This window comes from Haplochromis burtoni, unplaced genomic scaffold, assembly GCF_018398535.1.
Source record: "Haplochromis burtoni strain Fernald_Lab_line unplaced genomic scaffold, NCSU_Asbu1 Contig_2, whole genome shotgun sequence".
NCBI lineage: Eukaryota > Metazoa > Chordata > Actinopteri > Cichliformes > Cichlidae > Haplochromis > Haplochromis burtoni.
In genome coordinates this window covers 3,823,649-3,842,419 of record NW_024582363.1, presented here as the reverse complement: position 1 = coordinate 3,842,419, position 18,771 = coordinate 3,823,649, and the positions used below count along the sequence as shown (strand labels likewise).

Below are 18,771 nucleotides of genomic sequence, written 5' to 3'. Positions count from 1 at the left end.
ACACACACACACACACACACACACACACACACACACACACACACACACACAACCTTGAAGCCAAATCAAGTAAAAGAGTTAAATTGGCATCATCTACTGCTCTTGCTATAACCACCAGTACATTTACAGTACAATTTTAAATTACAACTTGGAAGGGGCCAGCTTATACTTGCATTATGTGCTGCACTAGAATCGTTTTACAGTTTTGTTTACCATTTTGTAGGTTTTGATATTAATGCAATTCTACTGGCAAATAATACCCATTTTTACAGATCATTCTAGCGAGAAGTTCATGATTTAACTAATTATAGTCAACTTCTTTCTAGACTGAAAAAAACTCTTGTGGAAACATGTTTCATTGGACACTCGTACAGTACTACTGAGATCAACTTAAACCACAATCATGCAGTGCATGCACAACAAACCAAGAATATGTCAGCACAGTGTTTAGAGATGTGTGGAAAGAAATTTCAAAAGCAAGAAGACACCTCTTAGTTAGTAACAATTTCCACCATGGAAACTGTTACTTGGTATGACAGAGAGCTCCCAATCTCTGACCAAGGTTTCCGAGTAATCAGAACCATCTGAAATTCTGCAAACTGAAAAAGTAGCCTTTTTATCAGAGGCAGCATATCGGCAGTTTCATACATGTGAACTGAATAAACTTGTTCCCGGTATCTGTGGTCAACATCAGGCTGCCTGAACTTAGCCACTGTGCTCCTCCTCCTCACGTTGCTGTGCAATGGCTGATGCAGATATTTTCCAAAAGTTCAAAATGTATATTTTTAAATGCATAATTGAGATGGTAAAAAAAAAACAAAAAAACAAGTAGAGAATAAGAGGCTTACAAAATGCTTTTGCCCTGTAGAAAAATTATTTATGCAATGCTTGTGGGTGGGAGGCCAGGAAGCAAGCACAAACTCGTTGTTATTCAAAACATCTGTGTACAGTGGTGGGATTTAGGCGGAGTAGGTGTTAGTGTTAACCTCCTAAAAATTGATATTAAAAAAAATGATTTGGAATATGGAGTAGTCATGGCTCTGATCTATGCAGTCACTGCACGAATCTTTGTCGACTTTAAGAACAAATTTTATCTTAAAATGAATCTTAGCAGCTATTTGTAAAATATTTTCCTTTTTTTGTTTTATTTCTACAAATCTGATGTAAGAATATAAACAGGGTGTATTAAAACAGCTTCAGGAATTCAACTCATGATTGGAGATTTTATATGACACTTTGCTTACATGCAGGGAGTAGTCAGTCTGTCTGCAAAGGCTCCAAGAGCTGCCTGGCTCTGGCCCAAAATTAAGAGGACCAACGACTGTTGTCAAACACACCCTGTCTCTGGACGCTCGCACCCAGCACACTAGGAACACCGATCCCAAGAGCATGGAATAAGCAAAAGTTATGCAAGTGGCCAACAGTGCTATTACACGACTGGTGAGTTGACAGTGTCTTGGTGTTTACATGCACCGCCCATTTAATCAGAATAGCTGTGGGACTTTGGCTACAGTTATGAAATCATTATACATTTGTCTTCCTCAATGGCCATCTTATCTCTTTAGCGAATGTTTGATGAGCTCCCTGAAGATGGATATTTATCATCTCTTCAGAGTAGTTGTTGCCAGCACTGTGCTGCTCTTATTTCTTCAAGTGTTTACATGAAATGCAATGCAAGGGATCAATTCACTTTGAAAAGTCATTTTTTTAAAGAGGAAAAACACACAACCTGCTGCAATTTATTCCAATGGTGTCAAACTCACCCACATCAAGGACCAGAAACCTACATACAGTTTAGAGTTGATAAAGTTTCACATAGCTTTCTCATGTATAACTGGGTCCACATAAAGCTACTTCTGAATAGTATACAATTTAGTTAAACAAAATAATATTACACCAGAAGCTACACTAAAAGATCAACCTTTTTCACAAAGCTAAATATTATAACTGGTGATAATACAGAGCAATCGCTTAAACTATATCCTCAGGTATCCTACAAGCTTGACATCGCCTATTTCACAAGTGTGAACATGACAACTCGGTGGTTGTTCGACAAGCTTCAGTAAAAATAATGAGAGGAATAATATTAATAAAGATTCTGGGCTGCACAGCTCTGCTGTGAGTCCAAACTCTCATGAAATGGTCTGTTTTATGGATCAGCTTTTCCAACCTTTTCCATGCTAATGTGCGTTAGCATATTTGTTAGTGAGGTAAGGGTATGATCGCCAGTTTAGTTTGACATGTGTCCTGCACTGGGTGCAGGCCTCGAGTTTGACACCAGATTAAAGTCAAGCAGGCATGCATGCAAGTCAACGGGTAACCCTACTGTAATCAGCTGAAATATGAAGTATTATGGGTCTGTCAGCACTTGAATATTAGGCTCCAGGTAAATGTACCTTTTGTATTGAGCGATACTCTCCCAACCCACAGAACATGAGTGACAAATTCCCCTTCAGGAAAGGATTTTAAATTCTAAAATACCCCAGCAGTGGAAAAGAGGAAAATTTGATTCCTTCTATAGTAGCATGGTAATTATCATTGTTGCATCAACACATTTGCAAGTTTCTCTTTTCCTCCCACACCATAAGATTGACACGTTAGGCAGGAATAATCCTGCCATTACACTTACACAAGGCGCACGCTTGTGTACTGGCGCAGATCCACAAGCTTTGCTCTATGATTGCTGTATGATTGTGGTTAGGACAGGTCAAATAGATGAGACATTTCCCCATGGAGACAAGTACAATATTATTAACTATTGGAGTAAGCCAAACACTTGTCAAAAGTCTCAGCACCAGACTGATTGAGTGACTCCCTGCTGTACATGTGTGGGACAAATAGCCATGCAGTGGAAAATAATACACGTGTAATGAGCAAAAGAAATGCTGACAGCATGTGCTATAAGTGCAGCATGGCACGGCGCATTCTGCTAAGCCTTCAATTACAGCTGTCCAGCAACAGAGAGGTCAGACAGTGGGAGTGACGCAGAAAGAGCACAGAGGGATCTCATTACCTCAAATGCCTCCTGGGAGCTATGGATGACTGGAGTAAATGAGGGCTGACTAATAGCATCCTTGTCTCTTTGCTGAGTGTCTTCATTAGCACTCTTAAAATGTTTGTTCCTGTATCAGCCTCCCCATATGACTGGCCTCCGAATTGTGTTTAGTCTGTGTTCCACTTCATTGTAGGCTTTACATTGGCTCACACTTTCTTTCCGATTCTGAATGGAGGCCTTGTTGTTGGCAGTCTGAAAGTATGCGGCAGGGTTACAGTTACACATTTTGCAAAAACCTCCCCTTATGTTTTGCCACTGTAAGCCAAGAAATGTGCATAAAAGCATTGCTGATGAACAGCTACACAGTCAGGAATGTCTTCAGGCAGCAGTACCAATTCTGAGGTTTCTGTGGTTGAGTGGGAAGAAGAGTTTTTGGCTGTATTGGGTGAAAGCAAGGTTACTCCTACTGAGCATCTGTCTGTGCAGGATCTCTCAAAGGAACGGACATGAGTTGCTTCAGTTTCACTGCAGTCCCTCCCAAATATGAGTCACAGTCTCACACTGTGCAGCATAAAGACAAGCTCATCCAGGTGTGAAGAACTCACCCTGTTTAGTGCATGACTCCAGTTATCCTATAATGACATCCAACTCCATCAAGAAAGGGCGATTTTGTATGCATGCTTAAACAGGGGCAATATAAAGTTACCGTTCAACCCAAGAAAGAGTTAACAAATGCATAGTTTCTATAAGTAGCCTGTGGAAAGAAGGAAAACATCCTTCAGTAAGAAGGCTGATTAAATCTGAAACTAACCTTGAACTAATTTTAGTATTTTTGGGGTTATTAGTTCCACATGTTTAATCACTTTTATTTCGTTAAATATTTAATAAGCGTCCACTTGGCATATTAGAAGAACAACTTCAGCTATTTAATCTGATAAATCGAACTTTTCTTGAGCTACCAGGCAAAATACTGGAAGCGCTGGTTTAAAAATGACTCACTGATCAGTTTAAATTACTACTGATGTAAGAACAAAAGTTTGACTGCTCCTGGGACAGACATGATGTGATCAGCTAGAGAATAAAATATTTAAATGGGCTTTTAACTTCCGTGTTAAATAATCTGATGTGCACCTTCTTAGAAAAGCAACTACATATCGACTCACTGCAGCCCACAGCTGTGGGTACTGAAGAGTGGGGAGCCAGCACGGAAAAAACGTCCCAGCATTTTCTTTGTTTCTACCATGCACACTAATTAATGCACAATGCACAATGCACCATGCACCAGGCATGAATGCTCTTGCATAGGTTACATTATAGGACCTACAAAGATTCACCACAGAATAAATCAATCTTTAGAGTTTTAGGTGTGATGGTTCTTTTGATTATTTTACTTCCTCAGATCATCCAGGGACAGAAAAAAAATATCTATATAGAACAAAACAAACAAAAAACCTCAAGAAGCAACAGTACTAAAACAAAAAAGTGAAAATGACTCAAAATAAAACCTCAGTGCACATCTTCATAGTATAGAAGGAACATGTCAGCAGTGCAGCAGTGATAGACAAGTTATTAGCTGCCCAAGATGGTGGAATTAGTCAAAGGTCTCTCTGTGGATGCAAACACATGAAGGGTTCCCAGTGAGCCAGCCAGGGGTTAAACATAGAAAAGGAATTAACTAGCTGGTTAATTTCCAAAATAAGAGTGACTCCAATGTGCAAAATTAATTTGACTGCAGATGATATATACGAGTCTTGTACAGAGAAAATGTTTTGGGGTTTTTTTTTTTAAATGTAAGAAGTAAAGTCTATGTGTCGGAAACAGTTTGATTTTACTGCATATGTAGAAAAAGTGCAAGTGTATAAACTTACAACTATCACAATCAAGTGACTTAATCAAATCCAGTGAAAAGGCATAGCTTTTGGCCAAAGTTCAGTGTCTGCTAGCTTTTTCTTCACTTGAACTGAATGAAGAAGCAGCTTTTAAGGTCTGCAAGTGAGTTTTATAAACACTATAATTTCCCAATTTCTTAAAACCATCAAAATACTTTTTCATAGTGATATAAAGATTAACTAAAAACATTGTGTTGTGTTGAGAGATGGTGCACACACACACACTATTGGTATTTGACACACTCTTGCATCACCCAGGAGTCAAAAGAGGAACACAGTGAGCTTTTTGTTCAGTATGCTGTCAGCTGTCACCAATCATTGCTTTGATCACACTTACCACACAACGCAGAGTAACTGACTGCGGATGTTGCTGCCATGAGTTTTGGATTGCTCTATCACACTAAAACAAATTAAGATATACATAAACATAAGCTGTACAATCACATTGCTACATTGTTCCCATATTTTCTCTTTATTTCCAAATGTGAAAGAAGATCTGCAGAGCTCAAACATCAAACACCTGCAGAGGTTTTGAGTGCTCTGAGAGCTCTCAGATGAAGGCCAGTCATACCCTGCGACATACAGTCGACCGCACACCATTTCACTTCCTTAACAACCGTGACTCATTTCCCTAACAACTGTGCAAGGACAGTTTCGTAAAAAAAAAAAAAAAAAAAAAAAAAAAAAAATCCTGCAGCCACTGCATAATTAGTCACAGATGGATGCTGTTATGAAAGGAATGACAGATTTTAAGTCCTGTCAAGACAAACAGTGAATCTATTTGGGATAGATAAGCACAGATGCAGATAAGAACCAAGCATTTATTATTCATTTATGGACACCCGGTTCCTGTCATCAAGAGGAGCAGTAATGATCCTTAAAAGGCTCTAAAACTGAAATCCATTCCATGATTACTGACAAATGAGAGATGCAGCCACAAAAGCATAACACAAATCTTTATTGCTACAACAACTATCAACTAGAAGACAGATCACCAAGCCAGAATAGATGAGCTTACAATGCATTACCAGAACACCAGTCTTTTGACCGTGTGACACCTGAGCCTGAAGCTTTGGGCTGCTCCACTGGACCACTGCCTCCCAAATGGCGTTGGCAGTGACCCATGTGACAGCCCCACAAAGGAGGAAGTGAGTGTGGCGTATGCGAAAGAAATGATATTTTAAAGACTGTGACTTTCTTTTTCTACACAACAAAACAGAAGCATTCAATGAAACTATATATGTGCAGAGGCTAATAAGAAGGCCCTTTATATCATAATGAAAAGATCCTGCAATATTAAAGAGAGAATGTAAACAATTCGAAGATAAACTATGGTGCGACGGTGGGGAAGTAGATCGCCGTTTCTAAAGAAGGAAGCGTCTGACAGAACCGTATTAAAGAAGAGAGAAAAGGAGGATATCAAATCATAATTTGCCCATTACGTGTACAGGGTGTTCCCTCGAGACCTTTGGGGAATCCCCAATTACATGAGGTTTGTGATGCTACCAGATTGTAACGTTATTATTTATGACAGTGATATTACAGTAGGATGTGTCAATAAACAGTAAAAATAATAACTTTGTTTTTTTAAACACTCTGAATTTATATAAATTGTAAAAAATAAAGTATATCAATACTGCTTTGTTTGACAAAAATCAATGCATTTTCCTGTTATTTCTAATACTTTGAGAAATGCCTATATTATGCCCGACAATAAAACTCAAATTAACAAAACTAGTTAAAAATACTGGCTAAGACATCCTAATGCACACTCAATCTTCCAGGTAAGGAATTCCCAAAACATTGATTCTGTTCATCTGGCCATTGCGTTTTCAGTGGAAGAGCAGTTTCGTCAATCAACCAAGTCATTTCTTCAGTCCTGGCTAACTGCAGGTTTCCTCAACCTTATAGACAGTACATGTGAATAAAACATCTCCAGTCAACTGAGACTGAAGATGTTACTTGGATAAGTAATGAAATGTTTCTTCCACTGAAAACGCAACATCCAGATGAACAGAATCAACTTTTTGGGATACTGGCCAAGACCTTTCTTCTCTACTCTGGTGTAAATGTCACTTACTCGTCTGTCATCTTCCTACACTGCAGGCTGGCCTACATAGCTATGCTTATACTGCACGAAAGAGAGCACTATTTTGTTGCCCTACAGCAGTGGTCCCCAATCCCAGTCCACGAGGGCCGGTGTCCCTGCAGGTTTAGATGTGTCCTTGATCCATCACAGCTGATTTAAATGGATAAATTACCTTCTCAACATGTCTTGAAGTTCTCCAGAGGCCTGGTAATGAACTAATCATGTGATTCAGGTGTGTTGACCCAGGGTGAGATCTAAAACCTTCAGGGACACCAGCCCTCATGGACTGGGATTGGGGACCCTGCCCTACAGCATCTGAAGCAATTACATAGCATTATTCAAAATCCTTTTGGCAAATGAGTTATCTTTCCACTGTGTCACCACTACCACAGATTCTCATCAACCACATGGACACCCTCTTTTATTTGTGTATTTGTCTCCTTCTGTCTAGTGCAGTTGCAGTGCAACAGGTGGACCAGTGTTTGTTGAAATAAATTACGTTATGGCTGTAAACTCCACCCATGCTTTAGAGTAAACCCAAAAGAGAACATAGCCAAGTAACTTTGGTTAAGTCAACAGACCAATGATGAGGCGCTCCCTTAAGCCAGAGCTGATGCTTTGCTCCCAAGTCCTGACATGTTGCAGGCAGTTTACGCTTGCTGAGAGAGGTTGGAAGCAGGTCATTCTCTACAGGCAACTCTATGACAAGCAGGAGCATTGGGACTTCTAAAAGGAACAGAGCCAGATTGATGCAGCAGTTGGGCATTGTACAGATAACTCTTTAGTTGTATTTTTTCCCGTTTCAAATTCTGTTGTTCATATGTTGACAAGCACTGACGTATGCGTCAGCCAAAAATGATGACTTTACCAAGTGAGAACTGATATTTCTAAAAATCCACCCCAGTTCAGTTTTGGTACATATATTTTTGCTGTCTCTGGGTGAATAAAGACTAACCACATGAGAAAAAAACCAAAAAAAACCCAAAATAAAATAAAAAAAATGTATGCCACCATCGCACAAACAACTCAAAAACTCAAAGCATACTACTCTATGAAACAATCTGATAACGTTTTCTGTTCCATTGCCAAAATTGGATAAATCTTCGTTACAGTTCATGATCACCGTGTTGATATATGCTGTAGCTTTGTACTTTTGCAGTTTGGGTCTGTATATGTCAACATTTTATCTGGAAACCAAATATAAAAATACTTGAATAACCCTTGAATAACCCTAGTTGACCAGATAAGGCACATCTATGACATCTACATAAAGGCATGTGCTTTTCAGTTTACCCGAAACATAACCTTATCTATTCCAATTTAAATTGTGCACCCCAAGACCCATCTGACATTTTTCCAACAGCATTCCCAGCTTTTATCTTAGTCTCTGCACTATTCATTCGATAGGTCACCTACCAGCTCCTCTTCCCAAACAGAGAGCCAATCCTGGCTAATCACTCATTAACCAGCCAAGCACAATGAGCAGCTTGTTGGAGCAGGAAAGTGCCGCAAGCCTCCCTGTGGCATGCAAACACCACATATTTCTGAAAATGTGAATGCACAAACACAAAACAGCACCCACCAAGAGCAGCGCTGTGTACCAACTAAATGACTACAAGCTTGAGGCTAAAAAGCTCTATAGGAAAAAATATAAACACCGAGCAAATTAACTGTAAGAACAGTAATATTTGCATTATATCGTTGAATATTGCATCGCTCCCTAAATATCCTTCAAAAATTGGTAAAAATAAAGACTTTCCTTGTCTTAGAGTTATTCACCTGCTGAATTCCTTTTCGGTTCAGTGTCCTTAGTTACTAATGTCTTTCACAGGCAAGTTTTCATTTCTAAAATGAGTTCTGCAAACTCTGTGTCTCAATGGCACTTCTCCAGATGAGGTGCTCTTATAAGCATTACATAATGTCCTTGAACCACAGCAAGCACAATACTCTGAAAATGAAATTGGGAGGAAAAAAAAAAAATGTAAGAGAGAAAGAGCAGGACACCCACACATCTGCACCATCCAAACTCAAACGAGCATTCAGAGGAGGCAGGCATCGCCTCATGCCAGCTGCAGGGCATTTCAATGTTCAATATGGCTTTCGATCAAGAAGTAAGAGACAAAAAGGTCATCTCATATGTATCCATGGGACGCGAAAACATTTTACAGCCAACAAATCTCTTGCCAGTACATCACAGGCGCATTAGACAAGATTCATAAATCTGAATATAGTATCGATTGGCTCTTTTTGGCAAATGTTTTGCTTTGACTGTGTACATACATCAAAATGTATCTTATCACCCAACTGCTGAAGGCAGATTAGAATGAGTGTTGACACAAAAGCGCTGTGGGCGAGGAGGGTGTCCAGGAAATGGAACAATTTAACAAATGGGGTGAAGAGGCATTTCTCTAATGGCACTCCAAAGCATCCCATCTCAGCAGCACTGATCCTCTCCAAACAGCAAAACTAAGAGGGCATGGCCTTTTATGGCCCCTAGAGAGCTTTCCTGGCAAGATACATTAGTAGTCTTGAACAAGTGTGATTGAAACTGGACACTAGAGGATGACAAGAGAGCAAACAGTAACAGTAGTTACTGTCCTAGCATTTATTTCCCTAAAAAACCTACTTCAAAAGTTGAAAAACAGCACAAAAAACCCCACCAGCAAAACCTAAAGGGGTTTCTCCATAACCTTAGAAAGCAATCACTCTCATGCAGTCGTCATTTTGTTGCTTGTATTTGGGCACAGAATTCACAGTATTGGACCACTCTCCTTAATCTTTGAATTAAAGTGTTTTCAGTCCCACTGCTACAACTGTATAAAAAAAATAAATAAATAAAAAAAATCAACAACAAAAAAAAAAAAAAAAAATCACACATTTTCACACAGTCTGTCTTTACACACATTTGTGAAAGCAAAGAGCTCACTGAATTTGAGTCTGGCACTGTAATAAGATTCCAACACTGCAACAAGTCCGTCTATGAAATTTCTTCCCTCATAAATATTCCATGATCAGTTGTAAGTGGCAATACTGCAAAGCGGAAGCATTTAAGAACTACAGCAGCTCAGCCACAAAGTGGCAGACCGTGGAAGGTTTCACAGCGGGTTGTCAAGTGTTGAAGTGCATAGTGCGCAAAACAGCTGGGAGACTAACATAAATACTCCATGAGATCAGTATCCCTGATCCCCCGATCTGATATTTGACTCAAAAAGCCAGATCTGACATTGGTGACGAGTAGACGCTCTATGGGCAAATCCATTTATTTTAGTTATAGGTTGTGTTGCGTACACCACACATCAACGGCAGTGCACAAGCTGCAGGAGAGCCAAAACAGGTTGGAAGAAGCAACAGTTGGCAGGAATTTCATCCCTGTGGTGTCAACAGTTTCTCTTTTGTATGTTTGCAGAAATCTTTATACTGTAAACTGCGGTCAAGTGAGCTGAGTGATGGTGCATTCCCTCTATTCTTAGGTTTGGTTTAAAACTTGCAGTAACTTGCAGTAAAGCTTTTACTGCATTTCATCACTAGGGAAACAGCGTTTAAGTGAAGCCTGATTATAGTCAGGCTGATCAAGTTAGTCTGGATCAAGTGGAACCTATCCCATTTTATTTTGGGTGAGAGGCAGGGACTTCCTGAACAGGTGTGGAAGTTAATTAACACTGAAAAAAACATTTTCAGAAATACATAGATTTTTTGCCACCCATAAGTCACAATTGCAAATTAATGACATACTTATTTTCTCACTTTTGAGTCATTTTCTCAGAATTTTCAGTTAGTAAGTCATAACTTGGATATATGCAACTCAAACTTTGTAATCATAAACCAAGAGTTTGACTTATCGATAGCAAATTATGTTTTCATTATTCAGTGTTTGAAACAAGCTTCCACAGACAGCTCACCGGCCCATCACAGGGTAAAACAAGATAAGTTAAGAAGAAAATAAGTGGCACTTGTAGAAAGAAACATGATTTAAGGTAGATCAGACTAAATCTCACTATATGAGAATCTTTGAAATAAATCTTGGAGATCTTATCATGTGCATTAACAGAACAGAGTTTTTCAGGATTAATAGTTAGTTCATTTTGATAGAGGGCAAGTTCTGTCATGCATACCACATTTTTGCGGTGACAGTCATGAAATGGGCAGCAAGGGCAAGGAATGGAAACAGAGTGGGACTAGAAACAAGTGGGTGTAATAACGATGACTAAAAAGCAAAGACAACCATATTAGGATTTCTCATCCTCTTGCTCTTCAAACAGCCAGCTGTTGCTCTAGCTATACTTAAGAGGTAAAGTCATAGTTTGTCTAAAACATTTCTTTGGTCACAGAGTCGAAAGAACTGCAGGAAAAAATGCAATCACATCGAGCAATAACTGATTAAATCAGATGTGGACGTTGCCCTGAAATAAGATTTTGAAAAAAAAAAAAAATTCACACCAGAAGTTAAACTTTTACCACCATTTCTGCTGTTGCAAAAGTCTCAGAGTTAAATTCAGGATCCTTTGTGTGCCATGTCTCTCTCTTATAATGTATGCAGTAAAGTCTGAAGAAGTTTCTTAAGTGACAAACCTGTCCTGGATGTTTCTTCCTAAAAATACACGGCTCCAAATATCACGGGCTCCTTCTTTTAACTTGAGTATGTGGAAAGCCACAGGTTATCGGGTTTTGTGCTTCGCAGGTCGTCTTAACATTTCTTTCCCTAAGTGATTATGAAGATTTCTTTTACTTAACCTTAATAGCACTGATTTGAAACCGTGATTGTATGTCTGCGTGAATTGAAAGTTCCTGTAATGACCCTGTTTACCATCTTCAAGTAATTTTTCGAACCACAAATTATTATTTCTGCTTCACACTATGATGAAATTCAAAACACACACACAGTAGCACTCTACTACCCTACCACGAAATGTAATTCAGAGACGCCACAGATCAAAATTTAGTGCAATTAAAAAGGCAACTCAACATTTTTTGAACATACGAAAGATTGAATTTCCTTTTTTGTGTCCAAACTGACAGAAAATTTGAAAAAGTGACATGTAAACATGCCTCTAATGTACCCTGAATGTCACACCGCCAGACAAAATTTTACAAAGAGCTTGGTAGAAATGTGAAATATTTCTGACCACTTTGACAGCAACTATTTTCTACAAAAGTGCTGCATAAACAGAGCTTAAAATTCTTGACTGTCAGTTGTTTTCTATCTTGAGCTGTTCTTGATGCCCAGGAATATTTCTATTAACTTTAATTACACTCCTCCGCCTTCCACCACTACCGTGCGCCACCTTCAAAATGAGTTCCTACTAATCAAGCAATGCAGAAGCCCCCCAAATCCTGTTCCTTGAATTGTCATTTCAGGCTGGCTCCAAAGAAAAGTCAAGGATTAGTTATAGTTTGCATGATTTTGGAGCTTAGCACTTAGCACAGAATGCATAATCATTTGGACTCTTGTCTTTCAATCTACTAAAGTTTAGACTACAAACTGTCACAGGAGTTGGGTAATAAAACCAAGTACTAGCCCAATGTTCTGTCAGCCATGATTCTGGTGACGTCAATGACATCAGCCTTTGAACCTTGGTTGACTTTAGAGACCCTGTCCCAGTGGCATCCTCATCCTTTTCATCCTATAGTTTCACAATATCTTGTTGGGAAAAGATTCTAGGAGAAACTGATTCAGAGACATCGCCGAACCAGACGTCATCTTCACCCTACTCTCCACGGACTTGTGTTTTTTTCAAGACCAAGATGAGATTAGGTTGACTTTAAATATATGGAACAAGTGCAAGCAGTGTGAAAACAATCCAGAGAGCTTGGTGGTTCTGGCGCTCGACAGTAAGTGGCCTGATTCACTGACCGATGTTTTTGCTCTGTTTTTATAGCTGTGTTTACATCCATGCTTTAAACACTGAGCTGTCACGTGTCACTGAAAGCTTATTATCAAGGCACCATGTCAGAAGTATAGTTGAAATGATGTTTAAAGCTAAGATCAGACCACAGGGTACCCTTCTGTAGCAATGGTTTTTGTTAAATTAAAAAAAAAAAATAGCTGTCTATTATGCAAGAAATAAAATCGCACAAGAGAGGATAAAGCAAACGAGCATTTACAGCATGCACGATGAAGACTGTGCCGAAAAAGGATTAGCTGTGATCCCTGGGTGAAAGCACTAGAGTCGAGAGTTAATGAGTCCGATTAGTCCCCACTGTGTGTTCGAGGATTAGCACACTGTCCACCTAGAGGAACCCTTCTCCTTTCGAGCCTGAAGGGGAGAGACAGCAGAGCGAGAGAGCCTGCTCCGAAGCAGATGAGAGAAAGCGAGATTGAAAAATGAGCGACGAAGAGAGAAAAGACAGGAAAGAGGGGAGAAATTGGAGAAATTATCAGTGCTGTAAGTGGCTAGAAGCATTTTAAGAACATGATGAGGTCTAATAACAACAGAAAATGCCTATTAGTAAGAAACACTGCCTGTGTGTGTGCGTGCGTGCTTAATGAGGACAAATCTGGATGGAATTTCTCTACTGAGACTGATAGGAAGGAAGTACTCAACAGTAAAGAGGGAAAATAGCTTTATCCTGACACACAACCCCATCTCAATACACTCAAAGAGATCAGACATGTACTTTAAAATGATTGTTCAAAAATGATGCTTCCTGAGATTTGGTGAGGGTTTTAATGTATTAGTATTTAAAAACTTTAAATATGTTCTTGTGCCATTCTGTGTTGCCAGCTCCCACTCTTGTTGGAAAAAAAAATGTGCTTTTTAAAAAAAAAACAAAAAACAATATAGCCAAAAAGAGAAATAAGCATGCTGCCAAGCAAGAACGATACTGAAAGCAGCACAAAGAGACAGCTTGTGTTCCTCTCAGCTTCACAGATGGTGTCAACTCTAGTTCTTAAGAAAAACCTGTGAGAAGTCACATTGTGCATCCGGTGAAGGTTCCCCACATTTCCTGTCAAGGTCATTATCTTTGTCAAGCACAAACCAAGAGTATATGTTGCACATAGGTGTTAGCTCATATATATATATATATATATATATATATATATATATATATATATATATTATATATATATATATAATATATATATATATATATATAATTGCGTTTAGGTAAGCCACGCACAACTCAGCAAGATTCTCTTCAGCGCTGATGATAACGCTGTGTAACCTGTTTCAAAACACAGGAGCGGTCAAATTAAACAGGGCACACTCATCTTCTTTCATTTGCTTAGAAGAGAAAGGCACCATTTACACTGCAAATGCCCATTTACATTGTGCATTTAACATAAGTTTACATACCTATATTGAGTTATCTGTACTTTTTTTTTCCTTCACAAACTGAGGCGTGTAGGTGTCCATACTGCTGCAGAACACTTATGCAATTTAATTCGGTGGTTTCCAATGTTTGCAGCAAAAAAAACCCAAACAGGTCATCTGACTGAAGTTATACTTACACCAAAGGTGAAGTGAAACTCGCACAAATATAGCCAGAGAAGTGTTTTTGGAAACAAACACAGAAGGGTTATAATGGATAGCTGGAATGAAGTTACAGTAACGTATTTTATCAAGCCCTAAAATTACTCTTCTCCCCAAGCCCTCTGCTTTATTACTCTGTCCATATAGGCCGTCATTCAGCTCAAATGACAAAAACAAGATTCTGTAGCTGTTGTTAACGTCTGGAGTAGGGCTATGCCATGTCATATTGTCTGCAATTAAACACTATTAATAAATGTCAAATCGAAACATCACTGCTACCGTGAAACCACGTGTTTAAATTCCACAGTGTGCTCAACAATGACACAAGCCTGGGCAAGTTTGAAGGCAAGAGCCGTGCGTCAGCCTCCGAGGACGATTTAGCAAAACCCGAGCTACTTCAACAGCTTCCAACAAAACAAAATACTTTACATAATATACAGGAAAACTGTTTCCACTAAAGATTGAACACAGCTGGTGATGTGCGAAACAAATATAAACAAATGACTCCACCAGGTGTCGCTGGCTGCACTCCATTATGACAGGAAGAGCAAAGGTGGATAGAAATTAAGGATGTGGTTACATGGTGGAAAAGCTACCTCGGCCCAGGTGGTTAAAAAGCTCGATCCTAAATGTAACATTTCAGATAGAAAATATTTTTTGATAACAATGTTGAAGCTTGCTACCGCTCTCTGTAAGCTACAAGGATCAATGAAAAGATACTGTCAGTAATATCATTATCGCAAATTTTCTTGAAATGTTGTGATATCATTTTGCGGCTATACTGCCCATCCTTTGCTTGGAGACCAGACAGACTCAGGTATCCGCTAACCAGGGTTGTCACGATACTTGAATTTCAAAACTCGATACTGATACCGAGGAAAATACTTGATACCCAATACCATCTTTGATATCCATGGGGACATAGTGTGTTTTGGACATACTATGTCCTGTCAAATGGACACTGTCTGGTGATATTTGCTGCCTACCTTCTATATTAATGTTAAAGCTTTATTACTCAACCATAGCTGCAAGCCACTACCTTACTGATAACAGACAGACAGTGTGGCTAACGGATAATTGCTAATAGTGTTTCACAGTATTATCATCAAATTTTACAGTGGAGTTAGTAATTGGCCATAGCTTAATGAGATAAACACCAAACCAAAGGATGCAAATTTGAATAAATTCGATTACGTTAGCCTACAAAATGACCTGATTCATTTTACTCCAATGCATTAACATTTTTACTAAGGATGCATGACAGTGCAGACTATGAATACACAACATGAAAAATAATGGTTTTCAACAAACCCCACTGATGAAGACATGCTAGCACTGAAACCACACACTGGGAACTGCTGTCTTATACTAGCGACATGGTCAGCTGAGGCTCCACGCGAGAGGGCGAAGAAACACAAAACAACTGAACTACCAGTTATTATCATCACAAAGCAGACCCTGGTGTCATTCCCCACAATCTGTTCTGTTTTAGTTTGGGATTTTTTTGTGCGCACTCACAGCTAAACCCTGTTTGGGTGCATCAAACTGTAAAATCAATCTGCAAAATTACAACACAGTTTTCATCGTGTCAAAATTACATAATATGTTCTTGTGCCATTCTGTGTTGCCAGCTCCCACTCTTGTTGGAAAAAAAAAAGTGCTTTTTAAAAAAAAAACAAAAAACAATATAGCAAAAAGAGAAATAAGCATGCTGCCAAGCAAGAACGATACTGAAAGCAGCACAAAGAGACAGCTTGTGTTCCTCTCAGCTTCACAGATGGTGTCAACTCTAGTTCTTAAGAAAAACCTGTGAGAAGTCACATTGTGCATCCGGTGAAGGTTCCCCACATTTCCTGTCAAGGTCATTATCTTTGTCAAGCACAAACCAAGAGTATATGTTGCACATAGGTGTTAGCTCATATATATATATATATATATATATATATATATATATATATATATATATATATTATATATATAATATATAATAATATGCGTTTAGGTAAGCCACGCACAACTCAGCAAGATTCTCTTCAAGCCTGATGATAACGTGTGTACCTGTTTCAAAACACAGGAGCGGTCAAATTAAACAGGGCACACTCATCTTCTTTCATTTGCTTAGAAGAGAAAGGCACCATTTACACTGCAAATGCCCATTTACATTGTGCATTTAACATAAGTTTACATACCTATATTGAGTTATCTGTACTTTTTTTTTCCTTCACAAACTGAGGCGTGTAGGTGTCCATACTGCTGCAGAACACTTATGCAATTTAATTCGGTGGTTTCCAATGTTTGCAGCAAAAAAAACCCAAACAGGTCATCTGACTGAAGTTATACTTACACCAAAGGTGAAGTGAAACTCGCACAAATATAGCCAGAGAAGTGTTTTTGGAAACAAACACAGAAGGGTTATAATGGATAGCTGGAATGAAGTTACAGTAACGTATTTTATCAAGCCCTAAAATTACTCTTCTCCCCAAGCCCTCTGCTTTATTACTCTGTCCATATAGGCCGTCATTCAGCTCAAATGACAAAAACAAGATTCTGTAGCTGTTGTTAACGTCTGGAGTAGGGCTATGCCATGTCATATTGTCTGCAATTAAACATTATTAATAAATGTCAAATCGAAACATCACTGCTACCGTGAAACCACGTGTTTAAATTCCACAGTGTGCTCAACAATGACACAAGCCTGGGCAAGTTTGAAGGCAAGAGCCGTGCGTCAGCCTCCGAGGACGATTTAGCAAAACCCGAGCTACTTCAACAGCTTCCAACAAAACAAAATACTTTACATAATATGCAGGAAAACTGTTTCCACTAAAGATTGAACACAGCTGGTGATGTGCGAAACAAATATAAACAAATGACTCCACCAGGTGTCGCTGGCTGCACTCCATTATGACAGGAAGAGCAAAGGTGGATAGAAATTAAGGATGTGGTTACATGGTGGAAAAGCTACCTCGGCCCAGGTGGTTAAAAAGCTCGATCCTAAATGTAACATTTCAGATAGAAAATATTTTTTGATAACAATGTTGAAGCTTGCTACCGCTCTCTGTAAGCTACAAGGATCAATGAAAAGATACTGTCAGTAATATCATTATCGCAAATTTTCTTGAAATGTTGTGATATCATTTTGCGGCTATACTGCCCATCCTTTGCTTGGAGACCAGACAGACTCAGGTATCCGCTAACCAGGGTTGTCACGATACTTGAATTTCAAAACTCGATACTGATACCGAGGAAATAAACCAATACCTCTTTGATATCCATGGGGACATAGTGTGTTTTGGACATACTATGTCCTGTCAAATGGACACTGTCTGGTGATATTTGCTGCCTACCTTCTATATTAATGTTAAAGCTTTATTACTCAACCATAGCTGCAAGCCACTACCTTACTGATAACAGACAGACAGTGTGGCTAACGGATAATTGCTAATAGTGTTTCACAGTATTATCATCAAATTTTACAGTGGAGTTAGTAATTGGCCATAGCTTAATGAGATAAACACCAAACCAAAGGATGCAAATTTGAATAAATTCGATTACGTTAGCCTACAAAATGACCTGATTCATTTTACTCCAATGCATTAACATTTTTACTAAGGATGCATGACAGTGCAGACTATGAATACACAACATGAAAAATAATGGTTTTCAACAAACCCCACTGATGAAGACATGCTAGCACTGAAACCACACACTGGGAACTGCTGTCTTATACTAGCGACATGGTCAGCTGAGGCTCCACGCGAGAGGGCGAAGAAACACAAAACAACTGAACTACCAGTTATTATCATCACAAAGCAGACCCTGGTGTCATTCCCCACAATCTGTTCTGTTTTAGTTTGGGATTTTTTTGTGCGCACTCACAGCTAAACCCTGTTTGGGTGCATCAAACTGTAAAATCAATCTGCAAAATTACAACACAGTTTTCATCGTGTCAAAATTACATATATCATACCATCACAAAGGATAACTGCACACCAGTGGCCAATGCTAATGTATAGGTTACGATTTAGATTACAGCTTTTCTGTCAACGGGTTAGGGTTATTTAGGGAATTGCAGTAACGCATTCACCTGCTGAGCCATGACCAAGAATTTAACACCACTGCCACTGCATAGACTAACCCCTCCATTACATTAAAACGCATGAGCTCCATACGTCAAAGCAATGATTTCTCTTGCTTGCAGATATTTTACACTGACCATTATACATGGTAATCTCACCATTTTAGGCTTCAATGTTTTTCACTGCCTAGATTAAATTAAAACAAAGTGATGTCATTAAAAATAACAGCAAGTGGTCAATCCATAAGCCG

The 18,771-nt window shown here is 38.9% G+C and overlaps 1 protein-coding gene across 4 annotated transcripts in view; it reads right to left on the bottom strand.

The window, feature by feature from the left end:
• The window catches only part of adcy7 (adenylate cyclase 7), a 65,374-nt gene that overhangs the window by 44,165 nt on the left and 2,438 nt on the right, over positions 1–18,771 (bottom strand). The window lies entirely within an intron of this gene.